General features: G+C 36.7%; 1 non-coding gene across 1 annotated transcript; it reads right to left on the bottom strand.

Annotated features, from left to right (window-relative positions):
* Positions 1-5,580: 5,580 nt before the first annotated feature.
* Positions 5,581-5,683, bottom strand: LOC113251598 (U6 spliceosomal RNA). The gene has a single exon (XR_003314568.1). It is a non-coding gene; the product is annotated as a U6 spliceosomal RNA (small nuclear RNA).
* Positions 5,684-6,048: the final 365 nt, after the last annotated feature.

The raw sequence follows: 6,048 nt of genomic DNA, 5'->3' as shown, positions 1-6,048 counted from the left end.
GCATACACTACTACTAACAAAAACTCATTAAATATACAAAATTTAAGAAATTGAATTGAGCCACAATTATCTTAGTACTTAGCAAGTAGGCACTAACATAATGATTAACACTTGAGTTTTAATAAAATATTTTGCAGGTATATATATGCTAGGACAGTCAGCACTAAATATCTAAAAGAACAAGAGATAAAAATAAAATATATAGAGAGAGAATGCAGAGAAATTTTTTACGAGGCTCATGTTTCACACCTAGAAGTTTTATTTGACTTTATATCACTTGGTTCCTAAAAATTGATTAAATGTAGTATTATCATATTTACACATACATTATTTAAATATAAGTATATCAAAGCAGCATACATTTAAAAAATATAGTCTTATATATACATTTAAATGAACCATTAATATTAAAACAATAAACTGATGGTGTCTAACAGATGAACACAAGCACATAGAAACAATTGCAAGCAGTTTTATAGAACAGTTAGAAGTATGACTTTTCTAATTAAAATGATGTTTTTGAGGGGCGCCTGGGTGTCTTGGTCGTTGAGCGTCTGCCTTGGGCTCAGGGCGTGATCCCGGCGTTCTGGAATCGAGCCCCGCATCAGGCTCCTTCGCTATGAGCCTGCTTCTTCCTGTCCCATTCCCCCTGCTTGTGTTCCCTCTCTCGCTGGCTGTCTCTATCTCTGTCAAATAAATAAATAAAATCTTTAAAAAAAAAGATGTTTTTGAGCCCCCAGTTACTTAGTGACTTTACATTGAACATATGACATCATTATAAATTAATATTTACTAATTTCATCTTTATTTTGTTTATTTTATTATTTTTCTAACATCCACATATGTGGATGTTAGAAAGTCTTTAAAATGGTTATTAGAAAGTAGCGCCCAACTCATACTGCCATTATGGACAGGATGTTTCTGTCATAATAAAGTAAAAGTGTTTAGCCTTGGTGACGAGTACCTGATAAGAACTGAGTAAAGATGAAACTATTTTATTATTAATAATGTCTCTAGGACCTTCTCTAAACTGTCAGTCAAAAATCCAACCATGATACAAAATTGGAATAAAGCACTTTGAGTTCTTTCAAAGAAAGAGAGGGTTTAAAGATGAGGCACATTACACGATAAGGTCTTCCACCTCAGGGCAGTGCCTTTGTCTTTTCCGGCAGCTGGTTGGATCTAACACAATGCTTAACATGCAATAAGTACTAAGTCATTTCTTGGAGGATGAATGAGCTCTTTCATATGAAAGGCAACCCAAGCTACAAAGAATTATGCTTAATAGGGTATGCTTTGAATAATAGCTTATCTGAAACAAAACCATACAATAAGACAATGCATATTTTAAAAGGCAGGACGTTTTATTGAAAACCGTGAATTAAGAGGGGAGTGAACTAATATTAATGGAAAAATATGCAGTTCAACTCAGATTTTGCCCTTTTGTTATAAAATACAGACTGAAAACCATGTTTTCTCTAAGTTTTTCAATTGTGGATAAGAAATCATGACAAACTGAGCAGCAACCTTGGTAAAAGGAACAAAGTATCTTTTTATTCAACTGTAGCTTAAAACTTGTTGCATATTGATATTCACAACCCTAAATATAGAGTAATTAGAAAAAAATGATAAGCATTTCATATAAGTGATTATGATCTGTGTTGCCTTTATACAACTAGACCAAAATTTCAGTTTTTCTTATCTCGTTTTATTGAATTTTTAGTATTCCAAACTTTATTATTGTTAATAGATTCTCAGATACTGCCAAGTGTATTAGTCAGGGTTCTCCAGAGACACAGAACCAAGAGGATATATAAAAAAAGATATGTATAAAGGGAGTGATATTATGGGAATTGGCTCACATGATACAGAGGTGGAGAGGTCCAGCTATTTGCTGGCTGTAAACTGGAGAACAAAGAAAGCCAGTCGTGTAAGTCATCTGGGGCCTGAAGACCTGAGAACCAGGACAGCAGATGGCTAAAGCTAGTCAGAGACCAAAGAAAGTTCTGAGAACAGAGGGTCTCTGGTGTGAGTCCTAGTGTCGAAAGGCCCAGGAACCGTAACTCTGGGGCAGAAGAAGATAGACCTTCCAGCTCAGGAGAGAGAAAAAGGAGACAACTTGTCCTTCCTCCCCTTCTGTTCTTTTGAGCCTTCAGTGTGCTGGAGGGTGCTCGCATTGGAAAAGGCAGACCTTCTTCCTCAGTCTACTAACACAAATGTTAACTTCCTCCAGAAACACTTTCACAGACACACCCAGAACTAATGTCTTACTGACTATTGGGCATCCCTTAACCTAGTCAAGTTGACACATAAAATTAAGTGTCGCGCAAGGTGATTATCATCGTGTTCCTGCCACTACTCCCTTGCAATCCAAACACCTACCCATTCACAGATGAACCTACTTTTGTGGACAGAATTATTGATTCTCATTTCCCATTTTCCCCTTCTCATCTCACTTTCCAAAATTTCAGGCTCTTGGTTCATATGTGATTTATTTTTTTTTTCATATGTGATTTATTAATTCCTTTCCCCCTTAGAGTCTATTTCTGGCACTCCTTCACACTTTGGAGTCCGTGTCTAGAATGCTAGTGGAGTTGCCTTCTGTTAGAAGGGAGCAGAGGAGAAATAAAGCCATTGCTTAATCACTGTACTTTAGTGCAGGACGGCAGCTTAGCACTGGGCTGGGGCTGTGGTTTAGAATAGAAACTCCCAATATGAGATTATGCAAAAACATCCAATCAATGCAAGGGAAGGGGAGACAAAGAGTATTGGGCTAAAGAAGGAGGCCCATTTTTTTTGAAATATCTGGATGTTGTATTATTGAGACAAATATTAGACACGATTTTATGTTAGCCAACACGGAGACCTCTCACCATCACCTATCTCTCCTTACAGATACATCCTTTTACTTGCTATTGGCTAAGACTTTTGAAAAGTTTTCAAATGTTTATTTCCTAAATAAGAAAAGAGGATTAAAGTGAAAATTTCTGTGATCATTAACATGTTGAAGTTACTTTTGTTTTTTATAACAGAAATTACATCTGATTGAAATTTTTTACACAACAGCTTTATTGAGATATAATTCACAATCACACTACATACATTTAAAGTGAAGAGTCTGTTTATTATTTCATTCTTTCTGCTATCTTTAGGCTTAGTTTGCTCCTTTTTTTCTGGTTGGTTAAGGTAGAAGGTTAAGATACTGATTTAGTATTCAAGGGACAAAAACATCCCCTGCTTGGATTGAGGGTCAGAGATTGTACAAAATTAGGAAAGACCTTTGGATCCCTGAATTCTACTAGCAAGAAGGACACTGAGAGATCTATTCAGCTGTGTCAGTGGCAAATCCTGTTCCCTGGCCGCACTTCTTGAGACCAGCCAAGGAAGGATTCAGAGCCAAACTCTTGGTAAGCAAGCATGTGGAGCTGTTAAGGCAAGACTGCAGTCGAGGTGGGAGAGCGGGCAGGCCCAGAAGTGGCAACTGCATGGGGGCCGGGGTCGTCTTTTCTTTTTATGTTTGGATAGATTATGGGTCATAGCCAGGGCAGTCTCTGTCTAAGGTTGCCTCCAGTCATCTAAGTGACTCCTCCCACTGGATGGTACAGGGAATTTTTGGCCCTACACGGCACTTGTTGGAACTGTCATGGCAGCCACCCTCCACAACGGGGGTCAAAACCTCAAAGTAAATGTATTACAATGAAGCTATAGATTATTGTAGGGCAGTGGTCATAGGGGAGAGTTGCATGTGTGTTCCCTGCGGTCTCTCCCAGCTGAAACTTCTTAACAGTCGTAAAACACCTGTTCCCTGCTCATATCTGGCAAATGCCTACTCTATCATTGCAGATGCATGTTATGTTTCATGGAAAAAAAGGAAAGGAAAAAGGGAACGTGACTAAGAGGATGGTACTAAGAACCCTGAGGGAAGAATTGAAATTCATACAAAATTATTCCCTGGCTCAAGACCTACTCAAAGAACTGCCAATATTGGTCCGATTGGATGTTACAATTCCTATGAACTAGTTTCTTCGTCTGTGCTCCCAATTTTTCTTTCTTTTGAACTAGAATACCCGTAGTGGCCATCCTATGCCTATTCTATATTATATGTTAGGTGTTTTCGGGGAAGGCAGGTTGCTTATCTCTGTACTTTCTCAGATCCGCAGATTTGGAGAAGTGGCACTTGAAGTGCTGTACTTCAGCAACCACACTCAGGTTGCTTTATTGGTATCTGGACCTGATTTAGGTGTTGAACTTATGGACTTTGGACTGATGCTGTGAGGATGAAACTCAAGGCTATTTGGAGGGGATAGAGTACATTTTGCATAGGAGAAAGATAGGACTCATGGGTTATCTAAGGGAATACTGTGGTTGGCAGGCTCCAGGATGTCCCCCAATGAACTTTGCCTCCTGGTTCATTCTCTGATGTAATTTCCTTCACTAAATGTGGGCTGTATTTTTTTTTTTTTTACTTGCTTCTCGTGAACAAAATACAGAAGTAATGGGATGTCATATCTGGTATTAGGTTTTAAAAAGAGTCTTCCATCCTGGGAATTCTCCCTTGTTTCTCTCTTGCTCTAGCTTTAGTTGTCTCTATCTCTTACTTTGCCTTGGAGAAAGAAGGGTTGTCACAGTGTCTGTATTCCTGTGGAACTGACCGCATGATAAAGACCTGTTGTCTTAAGGCAACAGCCACGTGAGTGTTCTTAGAAGCTGTTCGTCCTCCACATGAGCCTGAAATGACTGCAGTCTCAGGTAACACCTTGATTGCAGCTTTGGGAAATGCCCTTAGTTAAATTCATCCAACTACATTGTTTCCAAATTCCTGTCCTACAGAAACTATAAGATAATAGGTGGTCTATGCTTTCAGCTGCTAAGGTTTGGGCTAATTTGTTACACAGCAATGAATAATGAATACATTGGGTTATGAAATGTCTTACTAAACTTCAGCTCTGGCTTCCGTAAATCCTTTTTAAATAACAAAAGATGAGTGGAAATGGTATGTTATGGGTCTCAGAAATTATGGTTCTCTTTAACTGTAATGCATTTCTTTTGCTAAAACATAGAAAGAGGGCATATTCATTACCCATGACACACATACTAAAGCGATATTTTTATTTGTAAATACTACAACAAATTTCAAACATGTCATCTAAGAGTCTGTTCAGTGTTGATAAATCTGTTCTTCAGTTGTCCCAGAGGGGATTTTAGAAAAGGGTAAGATTCAAGCACAAATAAATTGCTTAGTAATATATATTACTTGATCATATATATATATATTATATATACACACACACAATATATCAATATATATATTTTATGAGACCAAAATAATAAGATAATCAAACTCTCAGCCTGAATTCATTGGTCACCTGAGAGATTGAATTTCATTGCTCTGTCCTGAAATTCAGAATACTATCTATTTCATTGTGAAGTTACACATAAAGAATGGATCAATTATACCAATAATATTTTTAAATCATTGTAGCCTTGGCTACAAAATAAAAGCTAAAATAAAATATGTCACCCCAAATCTGAATAAATTAATATAAAAGTTAAATTGACATTTCGTAAGTTATTTTTTTTTTTAATACAAAACACTTCAGGAATCTGTGTGTCATCCTTGTGCAGGGGCCTTGGAAACCTTCTCTAGTTCCAATTTTAGTGTATGTGCTGTTGCAGAAAGCATGTTAATTTTTGTTCCAATAGAATCTTTCTCTCTATAGCAATTTGATAAAGAATATAATAAAAATATACCCTCACTAATTTGAAATTGAATTATTTGCTGCTTAGGTTTTTATAGCTACAGTGCTAAATGGGACTATTAGCAACATACGTATTATTTGTCTACTTACTAGTTTATAATTTGTTTCTCCACTTTGTCTATTTTTTGTATGCCTGGAAATTAGGAGATAGATATGTGTATAACCTTTTTTTTTTTTTTTTGCCCTGGAAAGTGTTCTTAAATCATTGTTTCTTATTATAATACACTGCTTCTTATTGATTAGATATTTTTTACTGGGCAAGTTGGCTATACCAATAAATCAATGGACT

This window comes from Ursus arctos, unplaced genomic scaffold (assembly GCF_023065955.2).
Source record: "Ursus arctos isolate Adak ecotype North America unplaced genomic scaffold, UrsArc2.0 scaffold_10, whole genome shotgun sequence".
NCBI lineage: Eukaryota > Metazoa > Chordata > Mammalia > Carnivora > Ursidae > Ursus > Ursus arctos.
Note: the sequence above shows the minus strand (reverse complement) of the source record. Positions and strands in the feature narration are given on the sequence as shown.